This window comes from Callorhinus ursinus, unplaced genomic scaffold (assembly GCF_003265705.2).
Source record: "Callorhinus ursinus isolate GAN/ISIS: 27379988/994484 unplaced genomic scaffold, GSC_fseal_2.0 scaffold24, whole genome shotgun sequence".
Lineage (NCBI taxonomy): Eukaryota > Metazoa > Chordata > Mammalia > Carnivora > Otariidae > Callorhinus > Callorhinus ursinus.
Window position 1 is genome coordinate 23,839,562 of NW_027397086.1, and position 18,410 is coordinate 23,857,971.

The window sequence follows — 18,410 nt, forward strand, 5'->3', positions numbered from 1 at the left end:
AAAATTTCGAAAACAATGATTTTGGTGGTGGGATTTTAAGCACAGTGACACGTGGGTGGAGGGTGGGCAGTAAGGCAGGGAATGTTAGGTCTGGGAGACCTAATCATTCCCGTGATCATACTTGGAAATGGTATCACCTCCTCTAGGAGCTTTCCTTTATATCTAGAGGGTCAGAGAGATTACTTTTAACTTTTTGCAAGACCTAGAGTTTAATGGTTTAGCATGGTTTGGAAAAACTTTACAGGCCATGGCTGGTATCTGAAAATGACATTAATAGTCAGCTAATAACACCCTCTTTGTTTACAGGGTCATTCTTCCGAGGAGGTCAAATGAACAAAATTCACTTTCCAAAAATCCCTGTGAGGCAGGGAGAGCATACATATTCTCTTTATCTTACAGATGAAGAAATGGAGGCAGAAAGTTGCACATCATGGGGTTTGGCCACATTTGACCCAGAACCCAGTCTCTTGGCCAGGGTTATCCTTTGAACCAAGGCAAGATGATCACCCTGGGCTTCAGAAGGCTTGGCTCTGGCCCTCCTCAAATTTTAACCCTTCCTAAGGGTGAGCAGTCCACTGGGCCAAGGGGCCATGCCACCAGAGTTATGAGTACCTGGGATCCCAGAATTCCTTGCCCTAGGGCTCCCAAGTGCACTTCCAGAGCCTGCATGGGCCTCCTCACTGGATCCGTCCTGAGTATTGACAGAACCACTGATGTGTGTACCTGCCTAGGTTGTTGCCTCTGGATGGTAGTATAGTGTGGTGTAGTGTGGAGGGGGCTTGTGCAGCTGAGGTCCACATGCATACAGTGAAGGTTCTTCTGGAATATGACAGAGCTGGGGGTGGGAAGAGAAGGAGTTTGGGGGCCCACCCTCCCACTCTACCACATTCTTGCCAAAACTCAGGTGAGACTGTGAGGAGTCTGAATGTGAACCTGTCCTTCCAGGTTCCTTCAAACACATCTTTGTCAAGGTAGGAGACCTTTATTTTACAGTTTGTTGTCTTGATTTATGACTTAAATATTTAGACAAAGTATGTGGGCCTCCATTTGTACTTCTGCCTCTGTCCCTCAATTGTTATGGGCAGTCTGCTTCTGACTGTCATGGCTAAGCCAGAGGAGGAAGTTGGAGAACTGAATAGTTATATAATTTCACAACTGTGATTCTCTAGCTGCACTTTGCAAATCTATATAAGCCAAAACACAAGCTCTGTGTATTTATCACTGGGACTCTGACCAATATAATGAAAACATAAAGGGGACTGGTTCATATTCCTTTTTTTTTTTTGCTGCTGCCCACTTCCCCCCAGTTTGCAAAGAGAAGGAGCAAGAGGCTTTTCATTAGCCTTCCCAGGGACCTGGGAGGCCCAGGCTGGGAATCCCAAAGGCAATAAATAAGTCACCTATTGAATACCAAAGTCAGGGTTTGTGGTGGAAAACAAAAACTGCTAATTATCCAGAGGACTGTCCGTCCTCCCCACACCCTGGGCGTTTGAAAGGAAAGGCTAAAGGGTTGGTGTCCTGAAGGGTTTCGGGCCCAATCCCTCCGACTGGGTAAAGTAACAAAGGAAAAAAAAATTGCTGAAAGCAGGAGTTTAGAGGAAGCGATTTCCACTAGTGCTGTTGGCCGAAGGGAACCTGGAGGAGACAGTCTCGGGCTCAGCCCCAAGACCCAGGTTTCCCGCTCCTCCTGGGCGGGCAGGCTCGGGCAGGGCGGGGGACACCCACCCTGGACCCGCGAGGCCAGCAGCACCCCCTCCCCTCCAGCCCTCCGCCCCCAGCCCTGCCGGGAGCCGCGGGACGTCGCCCGTTTAAGGGGCGGGGCGCGGCTCCACGTGCTTTCTGCAGAGTGACTGAACTACATAAACAGAGGCCGGGGAAGGGGGCGGGGAAGGAGGGAGAGAACAGGCTTTGACCGATAGTAACCCTGGCTCTCAGCGCAGCCGAATCTATAAAAGGAACTAGTCGCGGCAAAACCCCGGTAATTCTGAGGGAGAGTGAGTGGGGCAGGGACCCGCTGAGCCCAGCCGACACCTCTCTCCTCGGGCGCAGGTGGGCAGGGCAGGGCAGGGGGCGCCGCCGGACCGGCGCAGCCAGAGCCAATTTCTCGGGGCCACTTTGCTCCTCTTTTTTCCTTTAAAAAAAAATTTTTTTTTTTCCCTTTTCCCCTTCTCCCGAAGGGTTTTTCAAGGGGTGGGGGGAAAAGACGCAAACACCAAAGTGGAAAACAGGTAAGAGGTTCTCCAGGGGCTTGGGCGTTATTGTTTTGTTTCGGGGCGGAGGAGACTCTGGACAGCGCTGGCTTTCGGGGACTAGTCCGGACCCCCACCTCTTGCAGCGCAAATGGGGCGGGGGCGGTGTAAATGGAGAGGACGTCCTAGGACGAGCTCTAGCGACCCAAAGACGCTGGCGCTGCTGCGCTCGGGGCTCGCCCGGCGGTGGAGCCGGGAAGCATCTCTGGGCGTCGAGACCCGGGCGCCGTACCGCGGGCGCAGTGCGATGGGGGGGGTTCTGGTCTTACTGGGGGCGCTGATGCCGGGGGGGGGGGGGTGGGCGGAGAGTGGCAGTAACAGCTCCGAGCGCTTCCCTTTGTTTGGAAGAACCCTAGCCGGCTGGAAACCCCTCCGGCTACGGGTCGGCCGGCGCCCACTGGGACAAATGCCAGCACTGAGTCCCCAATCCATTCTTTAAGGAGCTGGTCTGAGTAGGGCTCTGACCTGGGGATCGGCCCCGTGCGCCCCCGGACTGGAGTGGCGCGTTCTTGTTCCCCGAGAACTCGACTGGGTGGTGGCCCAAACGGGGTCTGTAGCGCTATTGATCACTTGAAGCCTCGGGGGCTTTGTTTGACTTGGGGGTCATGCCTCTGGTCTCCGTGCGCTCACCCAGCTGGTGTCCTGGCTAAGCGGGGGGACGCGTTTTCTTCCTTTTAAAAACAAAAGACTTAGAAGAAGAGCCTGCGGAAACCTCGAGCTGAGGTGCCCTTTCCCCCACCCCCCATCCTTCCTGCCCTTTGCTGCTTAGTCTCCTGGGGCGGCCTCAGGCTGGGCACGGATGGGGAAGCTGGGGCGAGCTGGTGCCGGGGAATGACCGGGAGTAACCCCGGCGGGCGGCGCAGAACTCGAAGCTCCGCCGCGGGGCTGGGCCGGGTGGTGGGGGGAGGGAGGGCTGGGCTGGGGCTGCGGGTGGCCCCGGGGGACTGGCCCGCAGCGCCTCCTGGCCGAACGGCCTGGGAATCGACCCTCTGGCCGGAGGGCGTCCCGGGCTCCCCGAGGGGCTGTCGCTTGCGGGTTCCGACTAAGATCCGGTGAAGACGGGTCGTTGGAGACCGGGAGGCCCGGAGGATCAGGCGAAAAGGCTGTCTGGTTGTTGTTTATGAGAACGGTTCCCGATTCCCAGACCCTTGTTAACATGAGAAGGTTCTTGGTGTGGGCCAGTGCCATGGTTGTGTGTAGGTGTCTGTTTTTCAGCACTTATCTTATAGAAGGAAATAAACAAGATGTGTGTGTGTGAGAGAGAGTGAGAGAGAGAGAGGGAGGGAGAGAGAGATGGAGAGAGGGAGGGAGGGAGGGAGAGATGGAGAGAGAGAAGCGTCTGGCACTGGAAGTAATTGGCCCTTATCTTTTGCAGCATTGATAGCATCAGCTTTTAAAACCCAAAACTATTATTCAGTGACGCCTCACAAAATGAGTGAGTGGTATATACATTCATGTAAAAGAGGACAAATTTGATATTATAAAACATTTCTTTGGTGATGAAAATCAGCAAGTCACTTTTTAAGGACCCATCTGCCCCCCCCAACATCTTACAAAATTTTCCAAGTTCAAAAGCAGTTTTACTGGTTCTTTTAACAATAGTTTGGTACCCAAACCTAAGTTTTGATCTTTTCAGACAGAACTTAAATCCTAACTAATAAAGTGCTTATTTTTCATCTCCCCTTTTATTTCAGCCCATTTTCCCTCATATCTACCACAAAAATAATGGAGGCTTTCTGTTTGGATCATTCCCTTGAGACACTTTTCCCAAATCAAAGAAAGTGTGAAAGCATGGAGAATGTTCTGAAACAGAACCTGTTCAGATAGTGTAATAATTCTCAAGTACAAAGTTTCCGTTGTCAGCCTGTTCCCCAGGTGCTCCTGTAAAGCAAATAATTCATGATAGAAATTAAAAAAATATTGGATACGCAGAGCAAATTGGTATCTACTTGGGAAAAAAAACAAAAACAGCAGTAGAATCAGAGTGATCAGGCTTAATGATGATCACAGTCCATTTAAGGGACAAGAATTGCTGTTCCCGTCAGAGTAATTCCCTTGCAAGAACAAGTCTCATGTTCCAGAATGACATACCTGATTTTGAAGGGACCACCTGTGATATGTGTGTCTCCTGTCCTCATGAGCATTTGAAATCCCAACTCCTAAATATTTCAATTTACATCTAAATGGAGGCCTATAATGGACACATTCTTGACTTAGGGCATATTTACAGTTCCTGTGAGACAATGGTAAGTCTAGGATTGAAAAAGGGTGATTAGGGCTTGGTTGTTTTCTACCTCTGCTCTAGGAGGTCTCAATGCTTACATTATTAAAAATGAATGAAATTCGGCAACACAGCTTTTTATTACCTTCTATAGTATTTACCTTATATGGAGAGAAGTTGGAATATTTCCATCAAAACAATGTTTTTAGGGATCTGTCCTCCCATAAACCAAGTGATTTATGCTAGCTTTGTGGCGATTGAGAATTGTTAATATTTTTGCTATTTCAGTTTTGAGCTCATAAAGTAATTAAGTGGGCATTACCTTAGACTCTTTAATTATGAACGTTTTGGATATCTAGGAATTACCGGTAGACATGTGGTTTTGTATTTCTTAAATACTCTTAAATCCAAATACATTTTTATTTACTGTCAGGATATTAAATAATGCAAGTAAAATGTGCTTTATGGCTGTTATTCCAGCATCACATTTTATTTTATTTTTTTAAAAAGATTATTTATTTATTTGACAGAGACACAGCAAGAGAGGGAAACAAGCAGGGGGAGTAGGAGAGGGAGAAGCAGACTTCCTGCTGAGCAGGGAGCTGATATGGGCTTGATCCCAGGACCCTGAGATCATGACCTGAGCCAAAGGCAGATACTTAAGGACTGAGCCTCCCGGTTACCCCCCAGCATCATATTTTAAATGACCTTTGTGAAAATTTGTTTTATTTAACTGTTCTGGGAGAGGGCCTACATAAAAACCTGAGACCCTCTTCATATCTGCATGTGGAAATAATCATAAGTGCCAAAGTAATTGCTATGTTTAATAGACACTATATAACACTGTGCCAAGCACTAGTCCAAATGCTTTTCAAATACTAACAATTTAATCTCTGCAACAATCCCGTTTATTATTCCTATTTTACAAATGAAGAAACTGAGAGGTTAACTAACTTTGTCCCTGGTCACACATCTTGCAAGTTGGCAAAACTAAGATTTGAACCCAGCCAGTGAGCCCCAGAGTACTTTAATGCCCGTACTAAACTTTGAGGTGGTAACAATTTTAGCTGCTGTAAGCAGAGGACTTTTGAGGATGCTTGTTATGTTTATGGTACAGTCATCTGCTAGAGACCTTATCAGACTCTACAGCCTGTATCATATTTCCCTTGTTGCTGGGAGTGGGCCAACCAAATTCTCTTCAGCTAGGGACATAGGTTGCATAGGGGATTGCAACACTATGGAAAGAACAGACAATAAAATTTACTCAACTTGAATTCTTTTCTTGGTTTAAAACAAAAATTTTACTATTGTTGCAGTCAGATATTTGTGAGCAGGTCTATGCTGTCAAAATGTTTTCCTGTGTAATACATATAAAATGGAATGGCAGAATATTTGGCTGTAAAAGTCTAAGGAACAAAAGACAAAGGAAGGAGAACTATTAGTTTAGCTGTCAATCCTAACTTGGGTGAATTTTTTTTTTTCCTCTATTGGTTATAGTACAATACAGTTTCTGCTTGTTCTATCCTTAATTATGTTGTGGACCTTTTGAAATAAGCTATTTCTCTGTTAACTGCCATTACTGTCTAGGAATCAAATTTAGCCATTTCTTAAGGCATCTTCCTTTGAAAGTAAATACAGTTTCAAAGTCTGCGTTATAAAAGTGAATTAAATTGTCATAGCAAATTAGAAATCAGCTCTTAGGAAACATTTCTGCTTGGTTAGAAACAGTTTCATTTATTGTTGATTTACTGGGTGCTGGATGTTGTTTTAAGCATTTTACATGATGATTCAGTTCATTGTCATGAGAATCAAGTGAGGGTAGGTACTATTATTCATTTTACAGATGGGGAGACTGAGGTATAGACAGGTTATGGAGCCTGATCATGGAGTTTGTTAATTAGTGAAGCTGAGGTTGCCTCTCTGGCAGTTTAGTTTCCATGAATTTACCAATATCCGGGTAAGGACTTTGTCAAAATACCAAGTTTTGACAAAAGAAATAGTAGCAAAAGGCAAAGAGTGATGCTCTTTTTCATTTGGTTATTTTCACCTAAAAGTAGTTCCCTGGATAGGTAACCAGCATAGATGTTGTTAGAGAGGTACATTTTAGAAGTATTTGAGGCCAGAGAATGAAAATCTCGTATGTAAAATTACTTTGAGATAGAGCTTTCAGTTACTTTGCATTCCGTTGAGATGATAAACTATATTAAAGCAAAGAGCATTTTGCTTTAATTTAACTGCAGGTGCATCACACGTGGTTCCTAGAACAAAATAAAGTTTGAAAGTCCTGTCTTTTTCCATTTTGAAAATTTACTTTAAGACCTGATTTGAATGCCATCCCTCTCATAAACTGGATTCACTCCTCCCTGCCAACACAGAGTGAAAACTATTTCCTTCTTTTTTACTCCCATAAGGTTGGGTCAGCGCCGTGTTCATGCCATGTGTTTAATTGCATTCTTTTGTTATAGTTAACATTTATTTGTATTCCTCTTGAGTGTATGTTTCTCCTTGAGAAGGTCTTTGATTCATTCTCCCCAGTCTTTAATTCAACCCCCTTGATATGAAAGGGGTTCAGTAAACGCTGACTTGAATGAAGCAGACAAAGAGAATGGGAAACTAATGTTTGTTTGCTGTATTCTAAAAGACAAATTAGAATGATGACATAATCACAGAAAAGCATTAGAAATAGAAGTATATGAGAAATAACTGTAGTTAAGGTTAGGTTTATGATAGAGATTGAGCAATTTTAGTACATAGTCAGTTTAGACCAGCTTAGTTTTTTGTAGAACAAACAATTCTGATTCCATTCAGTTTCATTTCTCTTTTTTTGAGGCAGCTGTGATTTGAGAAAATGCTATTCATCTGTGACATTTCACTTTCAAGTACTTTGATTTACACATTAATTTTTTAAAATAAGAACGAGATAATTCACTAATCTAGAATTTAAATATTTTTTTTAAAAAACAAAATAACCTTTTATGCATAGGATCTTTTCTTTTATTCATTCTCTCTCTCTGTGTATGTGTATGTGCGTGTATTTATTTAAAACTCTGCAGCGTTTTCTATGCCAAATCCAACTTCCAAGAAGCATTTGGAAGCCAAAGCATTTTATCTGGCTAGTCTTGAAGTCCAGATGTTTTATCATAACTGGTATTTAGTGTGGGACATTTCCCAGAAAGAATTTTACATATATAACCAATCAGTGGTTATCATTTATTGGGAGAGGATTTTTAATGATTTTGAGCATATGATGAAAACAATGGATTCTCTTCAGAAAAAATATACATAGTCATGTACACTCCAAATTTTATGTATAATTACATATAATTATATTTTACAGATGATTTCAGAATTCCACTAAAGAGCCATGTGACCTTGGACAAGTCATTTTACTTTTCCAAGATTTAGGTTCTTGGTTTATAAAATGACAGCAGAGGAAGCACATGAGCCCTTCTTGCATTTACACCCTCCAGCTCTAGGTCTGTATTTAGGAAAAGGATGATTCTTTGATTGGAGCTGCTTAGATATCCATCCTGCAGGTCATCCTCAGCATTGGTGTAATAGATCATGTGCATTTCAGGAGGTAGAGAGAACACGCCCAGGGAATGCGTATGAGTATTCCTGATGAGAGTGAAGGTGGCCCGAAAAGGTGATGGGAAGAGGGGAAAGTACAGGCAGGAAAGCTGTGGAAATTGCCTATTTATCTGTGTTAACGGAGGAAGACGTGAATCATAGAACCAAAAAGGCGTTCTCATCTGAAATTCAAAGGAAGGGGGAGTGGGTTCATCTCAATACATTTCAAGAGAGCAAATATGATTTGGTGAGACATTGTTCTCGTCTCCACTTCACCATTTGGAGAATCTCTCTGAAATAAAATATTCATTTGGACTCTCCTGTCCTGGACATCTCCGGTATGGGTATAGGTTTTGCTTCTTATACGCACACCATAGTCCTGTTAAGCCGTTATGTGGAAAGGAGTGCCGGTGCCCGTCAGAGGATGAGAGTTGGACTGACCTGGTAAGGATTTTCCTAAATCCTGCAGAAGACTCTCACTGGGGGTAGGTGGGCAGGACACAGAGCTTTCTGAAGCATTGTCCTGAATTTGTTTCAGAGGTCACAACAGATTGGGACCAGCAGGAAGAAGGAGGGAGAAAAAGGAGCAAGAAGTTTTAGGATGGGGGAGCGCGAGAGGAGGAAATACACTGCAGAGAAGTTGTGTGGGTTTCATATCCCTTTCTACACTTGCTTTGCAAAATTCCCGTAGGATGCTAGGGTGGGAATAATTGCTTTTGCCAAGGGTCAAACCAAGCTTGTTTTCTTGAAGAAGCAAGTCCCCAAGGGGCTGGCAGTTTGAAATTGATTGCATCTGGGGTTTAGATGATCCGAGTTTGACATAAAGACAACACTGAGGAAAGCAATAGCTTTCCTTGCAAAGGCCGAAGGCAAGTGAAGACTCAGACTAAGGAGTTTATATTGACCTGAGCTCCCTTCTCTACTCCCAGACACAGGGCTTTGGGATGGAGGCGGCAGTTTATCTTAACTGGGGTGAGGTGTGGTCTCTAGTACTGGAAGAGGGGGGCAAGAGGTAGATAAACGATTAGAAAAATGTGTTAATATACAAAATATGTTACTCTAAAGAAGTGAAATGTGTTAATATACAGAAAATACCGTGAAACTGTTACTCATTTCTTCAGCAGATACTTTTTTCAAATACCATGTAAAGTATGAGGGTGCTGACCAAATGTCAAAAGACCTTGAGGATGTGCCACCATAATGATCTTTAGCTTGGCATTCAGGGCTCTTTGAAACAAGACTCTGACCTATTTTGACAGCTTCATCCTTCATTATAAGAGGATACTTGAACTTGACTGGGTTTTTTTTGCCAGTGATTAGTGTGGCTTAATAACTATTTGTTAACTGAATCTCTCTTTCCAGGTTTTCCTCGTTGTCTCTGACTTGGACTCTAGGAACCCCTTCCTGCTAGTTTTTGGCTTCTCACTGTTCTGGAGTCTCACATTCATCCACTGTGGTTGCTTTTGTTTGCACTGCGCCCTCTGCTTCTATTCCTCACTGACTGAGATTCTCCCCACCCGCCGTGGGTAGAAGAGAGCACGGTGAGGGCTAGGCCTTCTGTCACGTCACCTCCTGTCATTGTCACCGAATCTTTGGCAGGTGGCACGTCAGCCACTCAAGTTATTTCAGTTGACTCACATTTTTGTAATCATCAGTGGATTTTTAAAAGTTAACCTTGTGTGGGTCCTCTAAATTGAAAACTGATCACAGTTGCCTCAGATAAAAGGTTATTCACAAAATAGCATGAAAACAAGTTATTTTTCTCAACAGTCTTGTCTATAAAATAAACTTGCCTCTCAAAACATGCTAGTAGACTGTGACACTTGTTCTTACTTTGTTAAAAAGTGGAATTGGCCCGTGTTAAAGAGGTGCTGAAGAGAAGGCCAAACCCAAACTTTATCCTCCTTAATGTAATTAAAATTTTTGTGAAGGCCAAAAAAGTGCTGAAAGGAAAAAGAAAAAAATTTTTCTCATGGTGTGAGTCAGAGTTTAATACTGTGCCTGTCCATCTAAAATCCTCTAAGTGGAATTTGAGTAGCTTTTTTTTTTTTTTAAAGATTTTATTTATTTATTTGAGAGAGCGAGAGAAAGTGAGCTCATGGGGAGGAGTGGGAGGGGCAGAGGGAGAAGCAGACTCCCCGCCGAGCAGGGAGCCCGATGCGGGACTCCATCCCAGGACCCTGGGATCATGACCTGAGCCGAAGGCAGACGCTTAACGATTGAGCCACCCAGGTGCCCCTGGGATTTGAGTAGCTCTTAAATCCGTATTGTATCACTCTTCTCACATTTGGGGGAATGTTGAGGTTGCCCCATTTTTCAGATGGCGCACCCGTTACAGAGAGTTGTTAAGTAACTTGTTCATGGTTCACATATTTTGTTAATGGCAACGCCTGGGATTCAAACTCAGGTCTGATCCCCAAGCTCCAAGCAGTTTTTTTTTTAGATTCAGAAGATCTACTCTTGGTACTTGGGTGGCTCAGTTGGTTAGGTGTCTACCTTAGGCTCAGGTCGTGGTCCCGGGGTCCTGGGATTGAGACCCGCACTGGGCTCCCTGCTCAGCGGGGAGTCTGCTTCTCCCTCTCCTTCTGCTGCTCCCCCTGCTTGTTCTTCCTCTCTCTCTCTGTCAAATAAATAAATAAAATATTTAAAAAAAAAAAAAAAGGTCTTCTACTCCAGCCTCTTCATCATCAAGACTTGTTTTCTGTTCTGTGGCTCAGAGTGGTAGAGTGACACTTGCCTAGATTCACACTCCAGCAGTCATTAACTGGAAATTAAAAACTTGGCCCCATGTGTCTTTAATCCAGGGTTCTTACTACTGTACCAGAATTTCGGGTAATATTTACAGTGTCCTTTCAGGAGAGAAAAAAGAAATTGTGTCTATAAAAGTGTGTCCTTTTCAGCTTAAAATGGACACTGAATCCTTGAAAATTGGACTGGCCTCATTTACTTACAGTCTGTTGATCCAATTTGAATCTTAAGGGGTTTTTCAACTGTATTTTTTTTTCTCTCTCTCTCCAATAAAAATTGGTCCTTGGTTGTAAGTTTGAATCGGAAGGAAATCCCCACAGCAGTGCTGAAGGTTGAGTTTTTGCTGGGATCTGTTTCCTTTATGCAAAAGTACAAAACCCTGTGCTAATTTTGGCCAGTTAAGATTAATTGTGATTCAAGGCAGAGTGGTGTGTGTGTGTGTGTGTTTGTATGTGTTTTTTAACTTTAATGATTGCGTTCATTGAATAAGGACCTTGAGTTCAAGAGAAAGAAAGCCTTTGGTCAAGTTGTGTTTATTCAGTTGTCAGTCCTGTTGCAGGATTTGCAAATTTAGTGGAATTAGTGCCATTTTCCAGTTTTCAATCCCAGTCACATTTCACAGGATCACAGCGTGGCTTTCTCCTCCTCCGCTGAGCAAATGGAGGGTTGTCTGACGGGTTCGAAGGGCCTCCTATAAGGGGAGTGCTGGTGTGCCTGGGGGCTGCAGGGACCCACCAGGCACTCTGTCCTTTAGGCGGAACCCCATTTGGGGACGCGGTTGCTCACCTGAAGTAGATACTTAGCCCATGGCTGCCTGCGAGATGGGATTGTGCAGATATTTAAATGCCACTCTAAAACCACTGTTGAAAAAAGTAGGCTAGCAGGAGTTCCACCCAATAGTTTAGTGTTGTTTTCTCCTTGAGCACTTTTTTTTTTTACTCTGGCACGTAAAATGTTTGATTTACAGTGCTTTCTAGAAGGAATACTCAAAATTGTAATAATATTGGAATAATACAAATCTGTTTCCTCCGAGAAGAGCCTCCCAAACCTCAAGTAATGGAGTTCGTGTTGCCAGTATTTAAAAAAAAAAAAGGCTAACATCCTTCAGTTTTTGTTTTCCAGAATCACAAGCATGTAGCTTTAAACTTGTGATCTTATTCCTCTTTCTTCTTTTAATTTAGCCAAGCAGCCAGCACCGTGGTTTGTTTGGGTTACTCTAGAGAAGGAGTTCAGTCGTAAAATTGGGAGGGCAGGGCTTAGACCCTGTACCTCTGGGTCTGGCCTAGAACGCAGACTGACTTCTCACTTACCTAGTGACCTGGTCCTTGCTGGGCTGCAGAAACAAGCATCTCAGACACGAGACACAAGCCTGCACTGCCTCAAAGAGCTGGCTGGTGAAAGAAGGTGTTGTGGACGAGAGTGCTGGGTTTGGTCGCATACTTAGTGAGCTAGAACTGGACAAGAGCCTGGAGATGAGATAACTCGTTTTGGCAAAAGTAAAGGGAATAAAGTATTGAGGTGGAAAAATTGTATCTGGGTGTTGCTGTGCTTCACTGAGCACGATTTTGACTTGAGCTTATGGGTGTAGAGTTCAAGAGCCCTGACCTGTGCTGACAGTCTTATATTGAGGGTTGAGCCCCCAGGGGAGGTGTTCTTGGAGCTGGCATGCTTACAGGGGCTGTAGAGCCTATGTGTGGCAAGTTACGGATTCTCCTTTGCTCACATGAACTCAATGCAAATGAATGTCCTTCCCGACAAATAAGAGCAGCTTTGAGGACAACCAAATTAAACACGTTCCTGCTTGAACTTGAGTTTCTCTGAGCACAGCTGGAAATTTTGTCATGCTTTTGGGCTAACTGAACCTTTACTTTCAATGAAATTTCTGATTTGTTAGTGTAGTGAACCTGCTTTAATTCTTTTCTCCCATTCCCATTTCAGAAGCCCTCATTCCACAAATGTTTACAGAGCCTGGAGTCGTCCTGGGTACCTGGCTCAGTATGGCAAAGAACAAGATGGTGAGACATAGTAGCTTGCCACACATGGCTTACAATTTAGCAGGGACCACCTGATACGTCAGTACCCTGGAGAAGATTGTAGGGAGAGCTGAAAAGATGGAGGAAGTATAAGGCCTAGGTAGCAAATAGGGTTGTTGACATAGAGGCTGGAGGAGGTGGGGTGGAGAGGGAAACTGAGCCAGGCGCTGAGGACTTGGAAGAAGGCAGCAGAGTGCTTGCATGAAGAACAGGAGCCGATTGCCAAGAGTGCGGAGAGAATAGTATAATTGAGTGGTGGGGGCCCCCACAAGGGGGTTTTATGGTAACAGAATGCCAGAAGCAGCACCAGGGTTTCAGGGTCACCCCCCCACCTCACGTCTTCCCCTGAGCTGGGCACTGGGGAGAGCTTCAGTTCGTTCTGGAAGGGGAAATAGTACCTTCTGTGAACAAAGAAGAGAGAAGAGAGATTCCTTTAATAAACTGCCCACCTTGTGTGCCCCACCCTTGATGAATGCTTCACCCTGTGAAGTCATCAGCACTAATCATTATAATAGCTACCATTTACTGGACACTTTGTTCCAGGAACTGACTTAATGTTTTGTATACATTATTAGTTCTTTCTTATGGAGAGGGTACAGGCGCTCCGAGTCCCTATAGGGTCCCAGCACTGATAAGTAGTAGTCAGGGTTCCAACGCAGTTTTCTCTGACTCTGAAACCTCCCTTCTTTCTCTTAGGCCAGTTAATTCAAGAAAATAAGAGTTAAGGATGGTGGGGGGAGTTTGCTGTAAAGTAGCATAGGCCCAAAGGACGGGGAAGCCAGTGAAAGGATTTGGGTTTTTCTGCCCGCAAGTCCTTTGAGCAGTTTTATAAAAATAAACCCTTTAGGCTAGGAGAAGCTTGGACATCTGAAGATGTTGACCCTTCAGAGATGTAAGCCAAACAAAATGGTTTTTGCTGATATAGTCACTAAGCCTTATATCCTAAAATTCTCTTGGAAAACCCTCCTGCAACAACGATAGGGAGGGAACACGGTAGTCAAGATTTTCTGCAAATAAAGGATTGATTGCTCATGGAGACTTGCTTGCTTGTGTTTCTACAGCTCAGGGTGTTTATGACTTCAGTAGTTCCTTCTCTGCAGGCCCTTCTTATTTTGGCATTATGATGGTGGTTGAAGAACGTGTTTTTCTGTGATCTGTAATGTTGACAGGTTGATTTCTTTTCAACCGGAAAGGTTCTTTTTTTCCTATGTCCTGGGTACCACCCCCCCTCCCCCAACCAGAGAGAAAGCAAATAGTTGTATTGTTTACTAAAGTCTTCCTTTGAAGGTTGCCCTGTGTTTGTTTAATGGAAATCAGCAGGGGGAGAAGGGCTCTCTCTAACATTTTGTTAGAATTTCTCCATACTTCTACAACAATGAAACAAGAACTTGGGTACAGGATGGATTTGCTTTTAGTAACGGTGGCTCTTGACAGTTTTAGAAGTCCTGAGACTGTTTTAGCTAGTAGCAACCGCCATGTCGAGAGTGATAACTAGGATCTTCGGTTGTCCAAATATCAGTGACATGATAGAAATAGATTTAAACCTTGTGAGTCTCCTTTAAAATAGAATCGTTGACAACAGGAGGAATAATGCTTCTCCAAGGCTAGTTATGGATTTGATAGCATTCGTGGATCTCTTTCGAAGTTTTTATGTATTCATTTATGTGTTCGTTTCATAGCCTTCATTTTGAAATTAGCTATTAGCAGATACTTTTGTCCAGGAAATTGAATATGTATTCCTCTGTAAACTAACTGTTAGTAATAATCAAGTGTGATGCATTTGGTACTTTTAAAAAAGGTCTCCCGGAGCCGCAGATTGTTAGAATTGATAAAATTCATTGGATCTCTATTTTAAAAATGGGTATTGTGATAGCAGAGCCTGTTCTAGAATGATCAAAATCTTCCAGGATGGTAGACTGGCTTCCTTTTATCCTTGACTATTTACCTTGGAGGATTTTTTACATCTTGTTTTCTCCTCAAATTTGAGTATTAACATGTTATGGTTTAAGTAGGAACACACCCTCAGGGGTGGCTGAGTACCCACATGTGGCCTTTCTGCAGGCTTCTAAAGTCCTAATGACAATTAAGGGCAGTTTTACTAAATTTGTGGGTCCACAGGATGGTTGGGAAGTACGAGGGGTGGAATTAGGGGGTTAGCCAGGATGGCTCTATGGGTAGAGAGCTCGGTGGCATCTGGAGACCAGAGAAGTTAAACTGAGGTAGTCAAATGCACTTCAGGCTTACTAAAGCTCCCCAGGGTCAGCAGGGGAGAAGTCACAGTCCATACCCCCTCCTCCTACCGCAGCAGCTCCGTCCTGTCTTCAGTCATGGGTGCAGTGAGCCTGTGGCAGCCCGGTTTTCTGACTGTCAGTAATCTCATTAGCCTTTTCCCTGAATGTAGCTACTGATCCAGAGCCATATGCTCAGAGAGATGCAATTAAAGAAAAGACCTTTTCCGAAGCAAGCATGCTCTGCTCGGCTTACGGGTTTCCTATCCTAATTTTACAGGACCCTCCACATCTCTCTGGACATGAGGGAGCATCAACATCTGTGGTTCTTGCTCTTGTATCAACATCTCATGAATAGGCAATCAGTTAAGCTTTAGTGCCAACTCATTTTCAATTCGGATGTGATATGGTTAAATCCTGCCTGAAATCTACCTGCTGCTTTGTAGGTTACTGGCTGGCTGTTTATTGACATAAGACATCTAGATAACTTTTCAGCAGGAGAGATGCTCAACTGTTGTCACAAATTTCAATGTCTGTCACTCCTAGTAACTATGTAGACATTTGTCAGTGAAGTGAAACATACACTTTATTTATTTATTTATTTCTTTAAAATTTAGAGAGCTAATGGTGAGAAGACCACTGTTTTGGAAAAATGAAAACTAGTTGCTGACTGCATATTCTGGGTATAGGAACTATTTGGGTAGAACATGCAAGAAAAATGTGTTCTGGAGAATAAACAGAACCATGGGAGAAATATGATAGTGGGAAAGAGCATATAACAGCTGTTGGAAAAAAGTTAGTTCTTGAGAAATGTGGGGGCAGCTCTAACTCTCCGGGTTGAGGCTGGGCAAGTCATTTGCTTTTTGGAGGCTTCACCTTCTCTGTAAGGTTGGGGCAGGGGTGTGGCGGGAACGGGTCTCCAAAACCACATTGAACTCTTACCTCCTCATGAGACCATCGGCGGGAGTAGGGCCTTGTGAGGGCTTGTTCTCTTCTGCCTAGAGGGGCCAACTTCTCTGCCCCAGTGGGAAGTGGTGAGGGTGTGGTCCCTGCCTGAGGATGGTCCTCCTCTGGCACATGCCTTGGCTGAGGGGTCGTGTCTCCCTACCCCCCCACCCCCGCTGCGCCCCGCTTCCCCACCTTAGATGGAAGCTCAGCTCTATAGCTGCAAGGCCCAGCTTCACGTGCTTCCAGTGTTCTTGCTGGAAGGGAAATGACCAACCAACCCTTTGGTAACTGCTGAGACTAGGAGGAGTTCCTGGCAGCGGTGCAAACATGTGCATTTTTCGTCCCCCACGCCCCCCCCCCGTTACGTTTCCGTAGACAGATTTAACGCTTGAGAACGGTAGAAGGCAGTCACGGGAGGTAGGTCCTGTTTTTCTTTTGGCTTTGCCAAGTGGGGAAAAAAACCCTCCTATTTTGTCTTTTTAGCAGGACTTCCTCTTTCTCTCCCCTTGTTTCTACTTTATATGTCCCATTGCTTTTTGAAACCTACACGTGACGTTCAAAAGAGCCACACGTTTTGGTGAGGAAGGGGGTGGGTGGGAGACCAGTGGGGTAGGTGCTGACTGGGGTCCTATACTTTCCTCTTCACACCAAGCTTCCTGTAAACCTGTAATTATAGTTTTGTTTTTTCTTTTGTCAGCGCCACTGAGTCTGTCTGACATTCTGGGTTTTGGTTTGGGGAAAAGTTGAAAGTATTCACGATCGCAGCTGTCATCTGGTGACCCTTTTGCCAGCAGCAGAGCCCAGTGTCATTTCACTGTCCTAAAGGCACGTCCTCAGAAAGGACTTAACCCTCTCCCCCATACTCTCCCCTGACTCTGCTTTATTTTTCTTCATTACTCCTACTGCCCACTGCCTTAACAACCCACTGCGATTTGTCTTCCACCTAGAAGTTCCACAAGAGCAAGAACTTTGCCTCTTTTGTTCACTGCAGAATCTCCAGTGTCTAGAACAGCACCTGGCACATATTAGGCACTTAATAAATATTTATTGTGCTAATGGGACCCTCGCAGAGTGAAGGCTTCCTTGTTTGTGGAATGAATATGCAGTGAATATTTTATCCACTGTTCACCTTGCTAGTGAATCACACAATAATAAGACTTTATACTATACAATTCTCAGGTCCTCCCAGGCGTGACTGGACTTGTGGAGTAGATTAACTATTATAATGGAAGGCAAGTGATTTTTGGGGGGAGGGGGTCAGGTTATTGATGTAGAATTTACATAGAATTAAATTAACCCTTTTAAAGTGTACAGTTTGATGAGTTTTGATAAATGTCTATAGTTGTATAACAACTACCACAGTCATGATACAGAATATTTCCATCACTCAGTGCTCCTTTTGCAATCTATTTTCACCTCCACCCACTACCAGGGATCTGTCCTCATTGCTTTACCTTTTCAGAATGTCATGTAGATGGGAGTCCTGTGGTAGGCAGTCGCTTGTGTCTTATGTATTTCCCTTAGCACAAGGCTTTTGAGATTCATCCATGCTATTGTACCTATCAGTAGTTTGTTCTTTGTTTATTGCTGAGGGGTATTCCATTTTAATTTATCCCTTAGTTGATGGACATTTGGGTTATTTTCAGTTTTGGCTATTCCATAAGACTTCTATAAACATTCACACACAAGTCTTTGTGTGAAGATAGTCCCTCCTATCTTTTGAGTAAATACCTAGCATGAGGTGGCTGGGCTGTATCATAAGCCCGTGTGTAACTTTACAAGAAATTGCCAAACTATTTTACAAAGTATCTGTTCCATTTTACATTCCCATTAGCAGTATATAAGAGTTCCAGTTGCTTCACATACTTGCTAGCACTTTAAAATTTTAAAAATCTTAATACTTCCAGCAGATGTGTAGAAGTATTTCATTGTGGTCTTAATTTGCATGTCTCTGCAACTAATGATGTTGAGCATGTTTGCTTATTTGAGAAGGTTATGTTTTAGCAGTCTGTTATATTCTCTAGCTACTAATAATTTTATAGTATCAGTGGCATTTGAAGTGAAAATTTCTTTAAAAAATTGGTTAAAGATTTGAAAAGTCATGGATCACCTGGGTTGCTCAGTCAGTTAAGTGTCCAGCTCTTGATCTCAGCTTAGGTCATGAGTTCAAGCCCCACACTGGGCTCCACACTGGGCATGGAGCCATCTTAAAAACAAACAGAAGATTTGAAAAATCACTTCCTCTAGGTCCATACTGTACAAAAGAAGGTGAGGGTGTAGAAACTATGTTATGTTTTGTCAAAGGATGGTCCACCTGAGTGACTGATGACGAGAGCCAGAGAGGGAGAGCACCTAGGACTTGAGCATGGAGATTGGCAGAAGGCAGATTTCATGGCTCTGCTGGCCTTGGGAT

General features: G+C 43.9%; 1 protein-coding gene across 5 annotated transcripts in view; it reads left to right on the top strand.

Moving 5' to 3' along the window:
* Positions 1–1,959: 1,959 nt before the first annotated feature.
* Positions 1,960–18,410, top strand: part of ABCA1 (ATP binding cassette subfamily A member 1) — a 126,710-nt gene continuing 110,259 nt past the window's right edge. For 4 of the 5 annotated variants that reach the window (XR_012373529.1, XM_025888383.2, XM_025888382.2 and 1 more), the window contains exon 1: positions 1,985–2,228. The gene's annotated coding sequence lies outside the window, so the exon portion shown is untranslated. The other variant, XM_073876622.1, reaches the window with a different exon arrangement.